General features: G+C 37.3%; 2 long non-coding RNA genes across 4 annotated transcripts in view; both read left to right on the forward strand.

Moving 5' to 3' along the window:
• LOC143242837 (uncharacterized) overlaps positions 1-19,899 on the forward strand; it is a 186,155-nt gene that overhangs the window by 127,528 nt on the left and 38,728 nt on the right. The gene's annotated exons all lie outside the window — the stretch shown is intronic.
• LOC143242987 (uncharacterized) overlaps positions 1-19,899 on the forward strand; it is a 48,256-nt gene that overhangs the window by 27,483 nt on the left and 874 nt on the right. The window contains exons 1-2 of one of the 3 annotated variants that reach the window (XR_013023545.1): positions 8,410-8,518; positions 8,961-10,028. The exons of 1 other annotated variant lie outside the window; for it this stretch is intronic. This is a non-coding gene — a long non-coding RNA (uncharacterized LOC143242987). Of the gene's footprint in view, positions 1-8,409; positions 8,519-8,960; positions 10,029-19,899 lie in introns of those variants that run through there. One more of the 3 variants, XR_013023544.1, reaches the window with a different exon arrangement.

Consider the following 19,899-nt stretch of genomic DNA (forward strand, 5'->3'; position numbering starts at 1 on the left):
CTAGCAATGGGGGGTTAGCAGGGAGTAAAATGTTCCAAGCAACGGTGAGAAGTCATGTGTGAAATGTCCCTAGCAACGGGGGTCCGACTGTGTGGGAAATGTCCCTAACAACAGGAGGAAAGCAATGAGGGAAATGTCTTTAGCAACGGTGGTAAGCAGTGGTGCGAAAGGCCCTTACAACGGGGGTATGCAATGGGGAAAATGCCCCTATCAACGTCGGTAAGCCATGTGAGAAATTTCCCAAGCAACGGAAGGATAAAAAGTGTGGGAAATGTCCCTTGCAACAGAGGGAAAGCAGTGAAGGAAATGTCCCTAGTAACGGGTGGTAAGTAGTGAGGGAAATATCCCTCACCACGGAGGGTAAGTAGTGGGGAAAATGTTCCTAGCAATGGGGTTATTCTGTTGGGGAAATGTCTCTAGAAACGGAGGGTAAGCAGACTGGGAAATGTCTATTCCAACGGTTGTTAAGCAGTGGGTGAAATGTTCTTAGCAATGGGGGGTAAGCAGTGTGTGAAATGTCCCAAGCAACTTGGTGTAAGCAGTGTGGGTAAATATCCCAAGCAACGTGTGGGTAAGCAGAGTGGAAAATGTCCCTAGCAACGGTAGTGTAAGCAGTGGGGGAAATATCCCTTGGAAAGGGGTTTAAGCAATGGGGGAGATGTTCCTAGCAACGAGGGATAAAAGTGCGGGAAATGTCCTTTGCAACGGGGGGTAAGAAGTGACCGATGTGTCCCTAACAACGAGGGTAAGCAGTGGAAGAAATGTCCCTTTAAATGGAGGGTAAGCAATGTGGAAAATGTCCCTAACACCGGGGGTGTAAGCAGTGGGAAAAATGTCTTTAGCAATGGTGGAAAGGAGTTTTTGAAATGACCTTGGTAACTGGGGTAAGTAGTGGGAAAAATTTCCATAACAAGGGGAGTTCAATAAGGGAAATTTTTCTAGCAACGGTGGGTTAGCAGTAAGGGAAATTTCCCTAGTAACGGGGGCAAGTAGTGGGGGAAATTGCTTTGGCAATAGTGAGTAAGCAATGTGGGAAATGTCCCTAACAACTGGGGGTACGCAGTGGGGGAAATTTCCATAGCAACGGGGTAAGCCATGTGGGAAATCTCTCCAGCAACTGAAATGAAAGCAGTGTAGGAAATGTCCCTAAGAACGGGGTCAAGCCATTTGTAACATGTCTCTAACAACGGGGGATATGCAGTGTGGGAAATGTCACTACCAACGGGGGGTAAGCAGTGGGAGAAATTTCCAAAGCAACGAATGGGTATTCAGTTAGGGAAATTTCCTGTGCAACGGGCGGTAAGTTGTGGTAAAAATGTCCCTATTAACGGGGGTTAAGCAGTGAGGGAAATGTCCCTTAGCAACGGGGGTAAGCAGTGGGAGAAATGTCTGTAGCATCGGGGTAAGCAATGTGGGAAATGTCTCTAGCAACGGGGGATAAGCAGTGAGGGAAATGTCCCTAGCAACGGGTGGTAAGCAGTCGTGGAAATGTCCATTGCAACAAGGGTTTAGCAATGTCGGAAATGTCCCTTGCAATGGAGGGTAAACAGTGTGTGAAATGTCCCTAGAAATGGGGAGTAAGTAGTGGGTGAAATGTCCCCAGCAAAGGTGGGTAAGAATTGGGTGAAATTTCCCTAACAATGGGGGTTATTCAGTGGGGGAAATTTCCCCAGCAACGGGGTGTAAGCAGTGAAGGAAATGTCTCTAGCAACGGGGGGTTAGCAAAAAGTGAAATGTTCCAAAAAACGGTGGGAAGTCATGTGTGAAATGTCCCAAGCAACGGGGGTTTAGCAGGAGGCAAATGTCTCTAGCAACGGGGGGTTAGCAGGGAGTGAAATGTCCCAAGCAACGGTGGGAAGTCATGTGTGAAATGTCCCTAGCAACGGGGGTCAGACTGTGTGGGAAATGTCCCTAACAACAGGAGGAAAGCAATGAGGGAAATGTCTTCAGCAACGGTGGTGAGCAATGTTGGAAATGTTCGTTGCAACGGGTTATGCAATGAGGGAAATATCCCTAGCAACAGAAGGGTAAAAAGTGTGGGAAATGTCTCTAGCAACGGAGGGAAAGCAGTGGGGGAATGACCCTAGTAACGGGTTGTAAGTAGTGGGGGGAAATGTTCTTAGCAACGGGGCTATGCTGTTGGGGAAATTTCTCTTGAAACGAGGGGTAAGCAGACTGGGAAATGTCCATTCCAACGGTTGTTAAGCAGTGGGTGAAATGTTCCTAGCAACAGGGGGTAAGCAGTGGGTAATAATCGGCAGTAATCCATGTGGGAAAAGTCTATAGCATTGGGGTGTAAGCAGTGTGGTAAATATCCATAGCAACGGGGGTTAGCAGTGTGTGAAATGTCCCAAGCAACCGGGTGTAAGCAGTGTGTAAATGTCCCTAGCAACGGGAGGGTAAGCAGTGTGGGAAATATCCCTAGCAACAAGGGGTAAGCAGTGTGTGAAATGTCCCTAGCAACAGCGTTCAAGCTTTTTGTAAAATATCCGTAGCAACGGGAGGTATGCAGTGAGAGAAATGTCCTAATCAACGTGGGTAACCAGTGTGGGAAATGTTCCTAGCAACGGTGGTGTAAACAGTGGGGGAAATTTCCATAGCAACGATGTGGAAGCAGTGTGGGAAATGTCCCTAGCAAAGGAGATTAAGCAGTGGTGGAAATGTCCCTAGCAACAGGGGTAAGCAGTGGTGGAAATGACTGTAGCAACAGGGAATTAGCAGTGAGGGAGATGTCCATGGCAATGGGGATTAAGCAGTGGGTGAAATACACCAAGCAACGGGGTGTTTAACAGTGTCAAATGTCCCTAGCAACGGATGGTGAGCAGAGAGGGTAAATGACCCCATTAACGGGGGTAAGCCATGTGCGAAATGTCCCTAGCAACGGGGGTAATTAGTGTGAGAAATGATACTAACAACAGGGGATATGCAGTGTGGGAAATGTCACTACCAACGGTGGGTAAGCAGTGGTGGAAATGACTGTAGCAACAGTGAATTAGCTGTGAGGGAGATGTCCCTGGCAACGGAGATAAAGCAGTGGGTGAAATATACCTAGCAACGGGGTGTTTAGCAGGGTCAAATGTCCCTTGCAACGGATGATAAGCAGAGGGGTAGATGTCCCTAGCAACGGGGGTAAGCCATATGGGAAATGTCCCTAGCAACGGGGAGGTTAGCAGGGAGTGAAATGTCCCTAGCAATGGAGGTAAATCATGTGTGAAATGTCCTTAGCAACGGGACGTAAGTAGTGAGGGAAATGTCCTTAGCAACGGGGGTGTAAGAAGTGAGGGGAATTTCCCTAGCAACGGGGGAATGCAGTGGAGGAAATGTCCCTTGCGAACGTGGGTAAGCAATTAAAAATTTCCATAGCAACAATGGGGTAAGCAAGAGGAAAATGTCCTTAGGAACGGGGGTAAGCAGTTGTGGAAATTTCCCTTGCAACGGGGAGTAAGCAGTTAGATAATAGTCCCTAGCAATGGAGGGTAAGCAGTGGGTGAAATGCCCCTAGCAACGGGGTGTAGTCATTGGGGAAATGCCCCTAGAAACGGGGGGTAAGCAGTGGGCGAAATGTCCCTAGACACGGGGTTAAGCAGTGTATGAAATGTCCCTAGCAATGGAGGGTTAGCAGCGTATGAAATTTCCCTAGCAATGGGGGGTAAGCAGTGAGGGAAATGTCTTCAGCAACGGGGGTAAGGAGTGTGGGATATGTCCCCAGCAACGGGGATGAAAGCAGTGTGGAAATGTCCGTAGCAACGGGGGTAAGCAGAGAGGAAATGCCCATAGAAACGGGAATAAGTAGTGTTCGAAAAGTCCCGAGCAAAGAGGGGTAAGCAATGTCCGAAATGTGCAATGGAGGATAAGTAGTAGGTGAAATGTCCCTAGCAACGAGTAGTAAGCCGTGCGTGAACTGTCCCTAGCAACGGGGTAAGTCATGTTGTAAATGTTCCTAGCAACAAGGGTAAGCAGTGGGTAAAGTTTTCCTTTCAACGGGGGGTATTCAGTCTGGAAATGTCCCTAGAAACGAGGGTAAGCCAGGTGTGAAATGTTTCTAGCAACGGGGGTAAGCCATGTGGGAAATGTCCCTTGCAACTGGGGGGTAAGCAATGAGGGACATGTCCCTAGGAACGGGAGTAGGCAGTGTCGTAAATGGCCCTAGCAACGGTGTGTTTTCAATGGGAGAAATTTCCCTAGCTACGGGGTAAGCAGTTGGGGAAATGTCCCTAGCAACGGGGACTAAGCAGTTGGGGAAAAGATCCAATGCCTAAATTTTTGCTGTGGGAGAAAACAGGAGCGCGCCGATAAAAACCCACCAAAAAAGGTAAAAAAGTTTTACCTGTCCTGTGCCCGAGACCTAAAAAAGAAAATAGATAGTATTAACGTGAGTTTTGTCCTTTAAGTACTTTGTTGTGTGACTTGTGATTCTTGAAATATGTTGTAAGGTGAAATATATTTGGTTGGTGCACTAGTTAATTTGTAGAGTGATGCCGTTAGTTTGTTTATGTTTTCTGCTTTTAAATAGTATTTGTGTGATATTTTTCTGTATATGTCCAAACTTTTATATATATAAGTATGAAAGAGAGATGAAATTATTGGTAATAGTAAATTTGAGAAATATTTTCACAAAAGTATCTTTTCTATTTTGAAATAAACTTAATATTAAAGGTAAAATATTTATTAATATTAAGTCTTAACATGTACTAAGGCCGGGCATGGCCAGTTGGTTCAGGCGCTCGACTCGTAAACATGCCTCTCTTTCAGCCGTGTGGGCGTTATTATACGATAGTTACTCACTCTATTTCTTGGTAAAAAGTAGCCCAGGAGATGGCGGTGGGTAGTAGTGACTAGCTGCCTTCCCTGCAGCCTTACACTAAATTAGGTACGGCTAACGCAGATCGCCATTTGTAGTTTTGCTCCAAAATTCAGAAAACAAACCATATATTAGAGATTAAAATATTGTGTAAGTTTTGAGTCACACTATTACTACTTCTTGTAAAAATTATTTTTATTAAACTTGTATAATTTATATGGTATTTGAATTATTATTGTCAATAACAACTCGGTGAAAATGAATTAAACCTACTATTTATGATAAATATGTAAAAGTTCCCCATTGGCACAGCGGTATGTCTGCATACTTATATTGCTAAAAACCGTGTTTCGATAGTCGTGATGGGTAGAGCACAAATATTTCTTTGGTTTCTTCTCCCGAGTGCGGCGGTAAGTCTATGGATTCACAATGCCAAAATCAGAGGTTCAATTCCCCTCGTTGGGCTCAACAGATAGCCAGATGTGGCTTTACTATGAAAAACACTTTTTGGCCAAGTGTGTTAAGGCATTTGACTCGTAATCCGAGAGTTGCGGATTCGAATCCCGGCCGCAACAAACACGTTCGCCCTTTCAGCCATTTGGGCATTATAATGTGACGGTCAATCCTACTATTCGTTAGTAAAAGAGTAGCCCAAAAGTTGGCGGTGGGTGGTGATGACTAGCTACCTTCCCTCTTGTCTTACACTACTAAATTACGGACGGCTAGCACAGATCTTTGTAGAAGTAATAGTTTTCTTTTATTATTTCTTTAAAAGTTAAAAAATGTTTATTTTTGTTAAAACACGTTGTCATAATGAGATATTTCTTCATAACTTCCTGGTTTTTATTGTATCAAACAGCTTTGTTTTTTTCGGAAAAGCTTTTCCAGGAGGTGGCAACAATTGTTGCAACGATTTAGTATGTTAATATTTCTTTGTCAAAATCTTATATTTACATAAAATCACACATATGACAGAGTGGTATTGTTTTGGTAAAATAGTTAACAATTCCATATATATGTATATTTACTTTTACGAAATTTTTCCCCTCTTCTTTGAATGATAACATCACGTAGACATTCTATGTACCTAATATTATAACTAAAGTAAAAGTTCTTTTGTTTGTTTGTTTGGAAATTTACAAAAACATAATTTAGCAGTGTAAGAAGGCAGCTAGTCATCACCACCCTTGCCAACTCTTGGGCTACTCTTTACCAACGAATAGTGGGATTGACCGTCACATTATACACCCCCACGGTTGGGAGGGCGAGCATGTTTAGCGCGACGCGGACGCGAACCCGCGACCCTCGGATTACGAGTCGCACGCCTTACGCGCTAGTCCATGCCGGGCCATTTAAAAGTTCTTACTAAAACATATCTAAATAGAGCTTGTTTGTTTTTTTTAATTTCGCGCAAAGCTGCACGAGGGCTATCTGCGCTAGACATACATAATTTAGCAGTGTAAGATTAGAGGTAAGACACCTACCATCAACTCTTGGGTTACATCACATTATAATGCCTCTAAGGCTGAAAGGACAAGCATGTTTTGTGCGACAGAGATTCGAACCCGCGATCCTCGGATTACGAGTCAAACGCCTTAACGCACCTGGCAATGCCGGGCCTCTAAACAGAAATTTTCCAAAGTTCAGTTTTAAGAGACAGACTCCTAACACTATGAAGAAAACGTTTACTCAGAAATTCTATGTTTACATAATTGTTTTTAGTTATGCGACTGAATGTTACTTGGTGCCACTATTTTCATATTAAGATACCATTGAAATTTCTAATGCATCTTAACATGTCTACTTGGTGATTCTAATACATAGTGAGGTATTAATCAGTAGTTTGTTTTAGATTATCTTATAATAATAATAATTTTATACAAATCTTTCTTTACTGTTGGACGCTCAACTACAAGTCTAAAGATCACGGGATCGAACCCGGTCACACCAAACATGCTCGTTCTTTCAGTGATAGCGTTATAAAGTGACAGTCAATCCCTTTATTTCTTTGTAAAAGAGTATCCCAAATGTTGGCCTTGGGCGGTCGTAACTAGTTGCCTTTTCTCTGGTCTTACACTGCTAAATTAGGGACGGCTGGCGCATATAGTTATCGTGCAGCTTTCCTTTAAATTGAAAAACAAAGAAACAGACTTTACTAGTAGTGTATTATGGGTTTCTCGTAAGAAGAAAAATTGTGATACGAGTTAGGGATTTCAATGTAACTTCAATCCCCTTACACGGGTTTAAGATGGGCTCAAACATTCAGACAAATAGTATTGAATGACTGTGTTTCCTCAAGTATATGATTTGAAAATTAGGAACACCAAGCGTTGGAAGCCATCTCGTAGCTTTCCGCGAAATTAAATAACAAACAAACATATCGGTATTTCTACCACACACCTGTGTGCTTCACGTCATCACGAAGAAGAACTGAAGATCTTCAATTATAAAACGCTATGTGTATGAAAACAGCTTTTCGCTTGTACAGCGGTAAGTCTACGGATTTACAATCAGGGGTTCAATTCACCTCGGTGGGCTCAGCAAATAGCTCGATGTGGCTGTGTTAGAAGAAAATATACACACATACTCTCAAATCGTTAGTTCAATAAATTCTGCACACAAAATTTTGTTTTTTTCAAATAACAGAAAAGTAATTTGTCAAAATAAAAACAAATGTTTTAATGTAAGATAAAAATAATATTTGATCATGAAAACGTTAGCGGTTCTAAATAAAAGAATTGTTATCAAGTGAGCGAATGTTTGTTACCGAAATGTTACTATTATTCATATATGAAATTTACACTGAACGTTTGGTAAAGAAAACTTTTTAAAAATTCCTGTCAATATTTTTGTGCTCTAAAGAAAACTTACCAGACAGTGGGCAGGATTCATTACATATAAAAAATTAAGTACCATAATGAGTGAAGAAACTAATTATAAAGCTTGAAACGGTAAGTGAATAGCAGTTAATCAGAGAGGGTTTGTTTGATTTCTGTTATATATCCTTACAGCTTTGGTGAGTCGAAGTTAATATAATTAAGTGTTTCATGCTGAGTTGTATAATAAGTTAAATATCTTGAAGAAAATGGTGAGATATTTGACTCAGTGGGAAGGTTGCTCGTCATCACCACCCACCGCCAAGTCTTGAGCTACTCTTTCACGAACGAATACTGGGTTTGACCATCAAATAATAACGCCCCCTTAGCGTTATTCGACACTACGAGTCGAATGCATTAACCTTCCTGTCCATTCCGGGCGCTGTTTAGTATTAAAATGCATTATAAATGCAAGAAATATCGTATTTGTATCTCACAACAACTGGTACGTGTATTAACGTTTTAAAACGTTATTCTGTACTTATCAATAAAAGTGTTAATACCCATACCAGCCGTTCTGAGATACATTTTTATTTTAAGTGGATTTCTCGTCATGAATAAATATCGTATTTATTGAATTAAAAGTTTAAATATGTTAAATCAAGATTATTGTTGGGCTTAAAGAATTATACACATTACTATTATTGTTTACTTACATTTGAAGATTTTTTTCTGTTTAACGAAATCGGTAGAGTAAGTAAACTAATTTTAAATACGACTCTCTGTCTTGAGATCCAACTGAAGTGGTTCCGAAGGCTACGCTCCCCTCGGTTTCAAAATGTACAATTACAAGATTGGCTTGGTGGACAGCACTCATTTTGATATGTCTTATTGCTTTGTGGTAAGTTACATGTTATCTTCAGTTTCATTATAATTAAAGTATGTGGAAAACAGGGAGTAATCATTTGAAGATATTGATTTCTGTACTCACACTGCTGTTAGAAACATATGCTTTCACGTGAGGTACTATATTCATTTATGTGCCTGCTTACGAGATACCATGTTGATAGATCTAATTTCAAGCAAGGTATTAATTTGAGATCTCCACCTTTATATGACGTATTATTTTGGTTCATGTGAAGTACTACGTTCCATGGGTCGAAACATTATAACTGAATACACTTGTCTAAAGAATCCATACAATTATTTGTTGGTTAAGCATGAAACACATTTATAGTTATATCTGTAACCCATTATCCATAGCTTATTTAATAATAATATGTATTTTAATGGTCTTGAAACACGTGATTCTTATTTATTTACTTTTTGTAATGATCGTGCAGCGTTCTTTGTTGTTTCTACAACTGGAAAGAAAAAACTCGGGAATGTTTTGAAAAACCGTGTTTAACACAAACAGCCTGGTGATGAAAAGATAACCACTAATGAATTGGATATATTGGAGGCTATGCCACTGATCCATGAATGTGAGAAGAAGGTCCCTACAAAGAACGTTAAGAAGACAAAAACTAATATACTAAGAAAGAAAAAAGTGACCAAACGAACAACCCTGGAGACGATATATGAAAATGACCTAGAAGAAAGGAATACATTGGTTCGAAATTCAATTACGTTCTTATTCATCTTACGTTCTAATTAATATTTGGTACAAGTAAATTCACATTTTTACAGTTAAAAACATTCCATTTTAATGTATGTATACTACGTCAAACTACGTGTACAATATCAAACAGATGTTGCATGTTTAAAATCAGTGTTGTTAATACCTTGGGTTATCCCCAACTACTGAAAAAGATGCGTTCAGAGAATCTTTAATGTTCAGAGTCATTTGAATGTATGCGATGTTTTTTTCCAAAATAGACCAACCTACACGTGTTAGATGCTATTGAGGTCTGATAAGTCTGATTATCTTTTCTAATGTCCATAGCATTAATAACATGTGGAAAACATAAAGATCAGAATGCCCTTTCGTGATTTTTCATTCACATACATACTACTACTACTGATATTGAATTATTGAAATTTTAAAGCTTTACTCCAAAGTTGCAGAAAAAATAAGACAGTTTGGATACCATTTCTCTCTGTAACATAAAGTAAATAACCAGTCATTTGGAGTTCAGATCACATAACTTTTCATGTTTAATTTATATAACTATAAACTGAGTAGAACACTTGACATTTAATTATAACTGCACTTTCATCTTATCTAGTAGTTCTTAAGTAGTACCACCGACTACTATGACCAATAGAAAGTGTATTTTACCGGGTACGTAATTCTGACAATTGTTTGTAAATATGTGATCAATAAGACGTTTCTCTGGAAAGGAATGGGATTTTTCAACCCACATATATTTCATGATTGATCATGTTAAAATGGTTTCAAAATACAGACGAAGTTTCTACTTCTGCTACCATTACGAACAAAATAAATAAGATAATAGATGTTTTTAAGAACGACTCCACTGACACAATTTCATGAACGTATAATTTTGTGTATGTTTTCTTTCTATCTAATACAAAGTCGATTTTCGTCTATTAGTGATTTTGAGAATTCCATTACTATTTGACTTTCCTTCAAGCCTTCTTTTGGGTCATGTCTGATTCTTTTATATATTATTAATAATATATAAATTATTAAATCATTATTATTAATGATTCTAAAAAAACTATGGTAACAATTATTTGGTGCTTTTTAAAAACCAAACTAATCTTATCATCCATTACACAGATATCTGTGTGTTCAACTTGTTTTATACGTTTTTACAGCAGTTTCTTAACTTCACATATGTGATCAAGATACAAAAAAAAAAAAAAGGATTGGTACAGTTTTCCATGTTGATGATAACCTCCAGCAGGGAAACTGTTGGTGTGACTTCTAAAATTAACAATTTTTTTCAGTTTAAAATACCTCTTTGGTTATCCTACACGTTTTTAAGGTGCTTCTGTTTCTATTTCTTCTTTGTGAATATACACTATACTTAAAGCAAACGTGCATCTATACAAATTGAATATAAATATCTTCAAAGTAATGTTAAAAATTCCAGTATTCTTCAGTCATCTGAGAGACTTGAACCACAAGAATGAAAGGATCAGTGCAAAATAAAACACCAGTTTTTACAAATTAAATTATTATTAAAATTTTTAATTCAAAACCCTTTTTACCACTGAAGTTCTTTTGCCACATTTAGTCCAATTCAGACATTAAACCTCAGGACGTGTGAAACCATTTTCAAAGGAATATGGCCAAAGAATATCTTCGCTTGAAGATTAGCCGAAAAGCTTTTTGCTTCACCATCTCAATCATTTAATTTCCATGTTATAAATATATTTTACGATGCATAAAGAAAAAAGTATTTTCCGTTTTTACAGTCAAGCTTCACTTAAAATTGAAGATAACGTAGACCTGAAACAAAATTTTCGCACACCAGTAGCCAAAGATCGACCTAAAGTGGGGTGTATAAGTAAAATATTGTGTTTCTTTACGTTTACAAATTTTAAGTGAAAACTTTGCGTTCCTGAGGTTGATCCGTCAGAGAGTATCTTGTGTTTGTTTAACCTCGTTAACAGTTAAACCTTATAACATAAAAGCCAGTAATTCCATAACAGTGTTTGTGTTTTTTTCGTATAGCAAAGCCACAAAGGGCTATCTGCTCAGCCCACCGAGGGGAATCGAACCCCTGATTTTAGCGTTGTAAATCCGGAGATATACCGCTGTACTAGCGGGGGGCAATTTCATAACACAAACTAACGGATGCACATTAGCTTAGACACAAATATCGCAAACATATGGTTAAATTGATAAAATATTTGTTATCAAATTTCTAGCGGCAGTAAAAGTATATTTCAAATACTTTTCAAACAATAAAAAACACATAATTTTTTTTCTTTGTATGTACATCTAGCTTGGTTGTTTGTAAAAGTAAGACATTAATATAAAATTCTAAAGTTATAAGTGATACTATTGTGATCATATTCATAATCTTACGTATACATAAGCAATATAAATTATTTTTAATCAACACACATGGTGGGTGAAATATCAAAGGAAAACTTAATGGCTGTAATACATTTAAAAGCGAGATGGGTGATTTCGATTTAGGTGGTCTTGCTGTAAAATTAATATAGTGCAATCAATGAAAATAAGGCCTAAAATCAAAACTTTGAAATAATCTGTAATATCACGTTTGTAATGGTCATCACTATATTAACGTTTGTTTATTCATGCGTCTCACAATTGTACGTCAGTCAACACTAATTCGCTGCAATCTTTCCTTCGTATTCTCTCGCTACCAGTCACTACTTCATTGAGAGGAGTGTATTAAGTAATTGGTTCTTCTCCTACGGGCTTCTATTGTACAAACTAATATAATAGTGGAACTACATTCAATTTCGTGGACTACTTCAAAACCTGAAGCAAGCAGTATACTAACGTAAATATAGATTAATTGACCTAAAATAGCCATAGATAATTATTACTCTCTGCACTGTACGCTTTATATGTAGCTTTGCTTTCTATTTCTAAGTGAAATAACACTGTTACTATGGGCACAGAGTATACTTATCTGAGTGATGTCGTGAACTGATGTAACATTGTCAGGTGAAAAAACTTTCTATAAGAATAGTGATATTAAATTTAATTGTTTTCTCCTGAACTGGGAAATTATAACATGTTTGTATTATGCGGTACCAAATTAAGTAAATTAACCGTAATAAACAACAAAGAAAACTTTCTTAAGATTCAGCGTGAAATTTAGGTACAATCAAACATAATATATACAAAGTTTCTCTTTGCAACTTCTTTCTTAAACCAGTCTTAGTAGGTAATGTATGATATTAATCAAAATAAGGCCGATAATAAACATATTATAATACACTAGTATTTGCGATGAAGAACCCGTATAGTTACGGATACGTTTATTTTTCGCATTTCATAAGCCATAATCTTATTTTTTTTATTTGTGTGTGTGGGTAATTCTCCAAGTGTTCCAAGGCCTTAAATATACACCACATGTTATATTATATACGTAAATTCATATAAATACACACACAGTGGTACCTCGGTCCTCGAACGACTCCCTTCTCGAAGAATTCAGTTTTCGAACATATTATTTGAAAAAAAAAATGTCTCGGTTGTCGAACATAAACTCGGTTCTCGAACCAAGCTTGGCGTGGGCCGAAAATGGTCGAAGGGTCGTTCGGGTCATCAGACGGGTTATTTCGGGGGTTCGGGCTGAAATCTGCTGTGAACGTTATCGTTTTTACTTCTTTCGAAATATTCTGATTAAATAAGCCATCATGGGGTCAAAGAAGGATAATGAAAGCAGCAAACCAAAAAGAAAAGTTGTTAGAGCCACAATAGAGGTGAAAAAAAATCTCATAGCGAAGTATGAGAGTGGTGTTCGCGTGTTTAACCTTGCTACACAGTTTGGTATGGTAAAGTCTACAGTCTGCACCATACTGAAAAATAAAGAGTTCATCAAAGGAGCTGATGTTGCAAAAGGAGTGTCAGTGCTTACGAAACAAAGATAACAAACAATGGAAGAGGTAGAAAAACTGTTGATGATTTGGGTAAACGAAAAACAGTTATCTGGTAATAACATTTCTGAGACCATCATTTGTGAGAAAGCAAAGAAGTTACATGCTGACCTCCTGAAAACACCGCTGGAACGAGTACTGATACAAGCGACGCCTTTAAGGCTAGTGGGGATGGTTTGAAAAGTTAGGAAGAGAAGTGGCATACACAGTGTGATGAGACATGGGGAGGGTGCCAGGCAGAAACAAACCTTATTAGACAAGTTTTTAGTGAGAAATAGGTCAAGTGAGTCTCAAGCAGGTTGTAGCGGTGCAAAGCGACAGAAAAGAGAAAGAACCCCAGAAGTAGAGTTACCTGACGTTTTTATGGAAGGTGACACCCCTTCCAAACAATAATAACCCTCTTACTCTCCACGTTCCTTACCACCTTCACTTATGCCATCAGCTCAAAACTAACTGCTCAAGTTTCGAGTCATTGCTGAAACGTTTGCTTCCGGAAATTTTAACTGAAAGAAAATGTATTTTTTTAAAAACACGTGGAGCTTTGGTTCCGAAGCACAATAATAGATTTATCCATGGATGGTGGATCCGGAGGGGACAGGTGCCCCTTTTTTCTTTCCAAAGTAGTAAAGTTTTCTTTTCCAAAGGCAAAAACTATAGCATAAAAAGTATAGTGAAGTTTGTGACAACAGTGTGTAGAGTCTTAAAATACAAGTTGGGTTGAATTTAATAAGGTTTTACCGGCTCGATTATTTTTATTGGGATAATTGATAAATTGGACATCAGTTTGTATTTATTGAAAATGGTGAAGCTGGTGGGTTTTAAATTATCGAAATATAGAATTGTTTGTTTATAAGTTTTCTTCTGTCGAAAGACTTGGGGTGACTATTTTCCCACAAGTAGCTGAAGAGAGTAAAAGGCATTTGAAACTGAGATACTGTGTGTTCAAGCACTCAACTCCTGCCCCTTAGCTGATTCTCCATAGTTGCTGACTAATTTGATATCTGCGTTTGGATCATGTCTGATATATAGAATATCCTCAATGTTTTGGGAGCTGTTACAACTTGATGGTAATGCAAAAAATCTGGTAATGAGTAACATTTTAGTTTTTTAAGTTTGATTTTTAAGGTTTTGGTTTTAATTTGTGTATGTATGTGTATATATATATTGTCACTGTCAAGCTTTTAAGAGTTTTATCTATTTCAAGGGCTTAACATGTCCTTGTGATTAGGATGCTCCTCTCGCAATCTGAGGGAGGGGTCACAGGTCGGAATTCCATCACAAAAAATGCTGTCCTTTTCTGCCGTAGGCTATCGTTTATAATTCGGGACAACTAACGCAGGTATTTCAGGTATAATTTTGTTTTATTATTTAAGAAAAAAAATTTTTTCATGAAAAATTTAGTGATTATATCATTCAAAACTTCGCCTCTGTTTGGTTTGCCGACTTGATCACAAAGTTGAACAATGATAATTAGTTAAGTGTGGATATCACTAGGGTTTCAGATGGGTGTGACTGTTTTTACACGCAATTATCCGTTTTTCGAAACGCGCGAAGGACAAACAATCTAGATGTGAACTAAACATACTACCTCAGGGTATTCAAACATACACGGTACACGACGACTTCTTATATACCTGATGCTAATGTAATAGGCGGTTTTTATTGTTTCAGACTGAACATACACTAGACAGGAGTTCAGTCTGTTACCACACTTACAGAGTCTAATGGGTTATTGTTGTGTTAGAATAAGTAGGCGAATAAATAACGAAACATACGGCATTCTTGGCCTTAATGTGACCAAATTTGATAAGTGTAACCTGTAAGAAAACTATGCTTTCCTTTGTAAATGTGAACAGGGGCTTTGAAGCAATAGAATTGATATGTGTAATAGACGTTGCCATGGTGGCTATTCGTTACACATTGTATTTTCATATTATCGTATAAACACACATTATAGATGTGATAACTGTTTTGGAATTACACGTAACAGTGGCTTACCTTTTCTTCTCAACTTCTCATATCTTGAAGAATCTACATTATCTATGTCAAGGTCTCTTCGTGTGGTTGGATGGTAACAGTAACATCGTCGTGAAGTTAACGAGTCCATTAAAGCTACGTGTGGTTAATTGGGCTTTAATTTCAAATTATGTTTTTAATTGGTTACTTCATATTTTGCGGTAATGTTGGAAATATTTATATTTTAAATAACTCGAAACAGTTTTCTCTTTTGGACCAGTTTAATAATGTGATGTTCCCTCATTACAGATGCTATTTCGAAAGCACCATCACGTTTCGACAGTTCGAACCTTGGACATCTGTGTCATCAGACTACAATTTTTTTTTAGCGTACAATTATTGTTCCTCATCCCTGAGTTCAAGATTAGTGAAAGTGGTTGAATAAATGCAAACATTTTACTGTTTCGTAACACAGAAACAATCGATATCCAAAAACTTTTTGAAATATTGGATGCATCCCTCAATGATCTTTAAATCTCCCCCCGCGAAAGATTTAAGCACTCAACTCAGTTGGTGAGACACTCGCTTTGCTCGAAAGAACTCAAATATATATTTTTAAAACTTTATTACCATGTTAAAATATTGTTTCCCAAGTAATAGTTATTTCATGCCCTTGAGACAAGGGCTTGAGGACTAGTACCTTTTGTAAGAGGGAGAAAGAATGTAGTAACTTGATTTGTTAAGATGTGTATTAACAACAGTAATTAATGGGTCACTAGATAACTAGAGAAGACAAACCTAATAAATAATGTGTTAATCTTATGAATGGGACAGTGACTTGTTATAAAAACATAATGGTTCCTTGAGAAACACGTGTTGAGTCATTTTGAAAGATGTCCTAAGTATGTGATTCAGAATCATACAAATTGAAAACATACTTTGTTTCTTTCACATTAATGCCCTTGTGGACTGTACAATACTAGAAAACGGATTTCAATTCAAATGGTGAGAAGAACACGAAGAGCCCTTTGTGTAGCTTTGTGTTTAATTGCAAACAAATAAATCTTACTTGAGGACGGATACTATTTTCATGAATTAAGCTATTTCTTTCTGTTATTTTTATGCAATATTTCCATCTCGCTGTCTTCAAAGCAGGTCATCTCAGACATTGTTTAAAATTAATGACTTTGATTCTTGTTCTATGGTAATCTAATAAAAGCAAACACGAACAACAGTAATTTATTACAATATTTTTCTCTACAAAAAGAAAATAACAATCGAGTAACCAAACGATCAGGAAAATTTCTAAATATGAAGAGAAGGAGTATTCATAATAATCAAAAGTCAGCGAAATTTCCAAACATGGAGGTGTATGGTAACAACCAAAGAGATTTCCAGAAATGAAGGGAGGAATTATTCAATAATAACTAGAGAAGCGCAGACATTTCCAAACATAGAGGTACGGGGTATTCTGTAATGACAAAACAGCCAGGCGTATTTTCAAGTATAGAAAGAAGAATTATTCAGTTATAACATAACAGACAAAGACATTTCCAAACACGGAGGAAGAGATTATTTAAGAAATAATTTCCTTGATTTACTAAAAATAAAGCAAATGTCAATTAATTCTGAAAAACATAAAGATTCATTATGAATGAGACGATAACTCACAATAAAAAAATATGTTGTCTTGCTATGAAAGAAAAGAAGACTTTTCGGAAGACTCATTAAGAGAGACAATGCCTTATTATAAAACTCATGTTAAAGTATTATAAGAGATGTGTTAATTGTTATCGTCCAATAGCGATATCATGCTCAAGAAGTTCTGATGAACAAAACAATTTACTGAAATTTGACAAAATGCAAAGAAAATTTGAAAACAAGCATGTGTTTGTTTGGAATTAAGCACAAAATTATACAACTAACTATTTGTGTTTTGCCCACCACGGGTATCGGAACCACATGCTAGTGGTGTGAGTCCACAGGCATACCATTGTACCGTTGGGGTCACAACAAGCAAGTAAACAAAATTATTAATTCAAAATAGGCTTCTTCTTAAATTTCTGGTCCTTTGCATTGATATGATTAACTATTGTCAGATGTAAAAGATTACGGGCTCTTGTTGATTCTGTTGTTGTTATTGTTTTAAATTAAGCATAAAGCTACAAAATGAGCTATCTAGGTTCTGCCCACCACTGGTATTGAAACTCGGTTTTTAGCGTTTTTAGTCCGCATACATATAGCTGAGCCACTGATGGGGGATATTGATTCTACAATCTCCATGAATTCCTTGTATTCTGCGTTTAGTTGTGGGAATGCTTTGACGCTTTGAGTCAATCTGATGTTGAAATTACCCAAAGACATTATCCTTCCATCTGAATGGCCTTCTTACAGGTTCCATCCTCTTATAAGACTTTAAATACTAAATGTTCTCACGACCCCGTCCCCTTAGAAATGTTACGTTTCTGAGTGCAATTCCGACAAGTTTCATTTTTATGCAAAGCATTAATTACCTATGTTTATTTTTCCCCATTAGTTTAGTTACGTAAACAGAAACAAGTGTTGTTTATTTCAAACTAATGTTTAAACATATGTTTTTATATTTGTTAGTGAATTTAGCAAAAAATACTTGAATGATATTTGCGCTCGCTGTCCCTAATTTTGAACTCATAGATTAGAGGGAAGGCTGTTAGTCAGCCACGACTACTCTTTACCAACCAAGAGTGGATTTGGCCATAACATTATAATTTCCCATGGCTGAAAGGCCAAGGTTGTTTGATGACGGGATTCAAATCTTTAGGCCGCAGATTGCGAGTCAAGTGCCCAAACCTTCACACTATTCCAGACTTTGTATAAAGGAAATAAATAATTTTCTCCACCCAGTCCATACCCATTAGTCCCTAATGGTGAAATGGAATTACGTCACGATAACAACCATAAAGTTAGTAACTGTTTTGTTGCAAGTATAAAACAAAGACATCCATCAAGAGAGACTCTGTTTAATTTTATGTTAACACAAAAACTCTACCGAACTTAAAAGCTCAGCAAAGCTGCGAATAAATAGAATGTACAGATGCAATTTAGACATCTTCGTACTTAACTTCTATCCTAATACAAGAAGTAACACAATACACTTGCGCAATTACTCCAGATCCATCTGTCGGTAAGTATACGGACTTACAATGCTAAAATCTGAGGTTCAATTCCTCTTAGTGGAAAGAGTGTATATAACTCATTATGTACCTCTGCACGACAACAACTCCACTATCTTCGTGACTCACAGTAATAATAATACTTCTTCCTACTTAATTATTTTCATTTCGACTCCCACAAAGAGTCAATTGATTAATTCCACCCACGTAGATTTTGTATGTGAATACGGGTTTTGAAAGATTCAACCCATTACAAATAGTTATAAACACAATTTTAAACATAATCATCACACTCACCACTGGAACCATTAGTCATTCTTGACAATTCGTATTTTGATCAATCAATACACCTCTTTACAAATATATCATATATATCCACAAAGCTATAAACCGTGACTATCTTTACTCATGTAACGTTGATCGTTTCAATATATTTGGTCAATTATCCAACATAATGCAGAGGAATATTAGTGTTTAGCAGTTAAAAACACTAAGAACATCACACCAGATGTGAAGTAACAACACGCCAGCTTACTCTGTGTTTCAGTCAAAGTAGTTTACCACATTTCTTGTTCTCTGTTTCAGTTACAGCTGTTTAAAAGGTCAGCTTGCTCTGTGTCACAGTTATAGATGTTTACTACGTCAGCTTACTCTAGGTCTTCGTCATAGCTGTCTACCACGTCAACATATTCTCTGTTTCAGTTACAGCTGTTTATCACATCAACTTATTCTCTGTTTCAGTTATAGCTGTTTCCCACGTCACCTAACTCTGTGTTTCAGTTTTGCTGTTTACAACGTCAGTTTGTCTCAGTCATAGCTCTCTACTACATCAACTTATTCTATGTTTCATTTATAGCTGTTTAAACGTCTGCTAACTCTGTATTTCAGTCATACCTCTTTAGTATATCAGCTTACTGAACGTTTCAGTTATAGCTGTTTCTTACGTCAACTTACTCTATATTTCACTAACAGCTGTTTACCACGTCAGTTTACTCTATGTATCAGTTACAGCTGTTTACTACGTTAGCTTGCTCTTTGTTTCAGTTATAGCTGTTTCTCACATCAACTTACTATAAGTTTCAGTTATAGCTGTTTCAGTCACAACTGTCTACTACGTCAGCTTACTTTGTGTTTCAGTCATAAATGTCTACCACGTCAGCTTACTCTATGTTTCAGTTACAGCTGTTTCTCACGTCAACTTACTCTATGTTTCAGTTACAGCTGTTTCTCACGTCAACTTACTCTATGTTTCAGTTCAAGGTGTACATAATGACAACAAAACATTCTAAGACACTTGAACTTCCTCCTGATGGCATCAAAACAAACATCCAGTGGCATGTTCTAACCGTCGCCTTACTGTAGTCACATTACACATTTGTTCTGCATGTCAGTTATGACTCGCCTAACTGAAGACACTAACATGTATTCTCGACCAAACGTGATATGGTCATGGCAAGAATTTTATAGTAAAATTATATTCCATAAGTTATTTTTATCTCTTATGGCTAAAACTGTATTTTTTGTTCTCAGATGTAGTTGTGTTATTTGAGCAAATACAATAACTTTGTCTACTAATATCAAAGCTTTGAGGCTTCTTAAGCCTATAAAAGGTGACGAAATT

The sequence above is a fragment of the Tachypleus tridentatus genome, unplaced genomic scaffold (genome assembly GCF_004210375.1).
Source record: "Tachypleus tridentatus isolate NWPU-2018 unplaced genomic scaffold, ASM421037v1 Hic_cluster_2, whole genome shotgun sequence".
Lineage (NCBI taxonomy): Eukaryota > Metazoa > Arthropoda > Merostomata > Xiphosura > Limulidae > Tachypleus > Tachypleus tridentatus.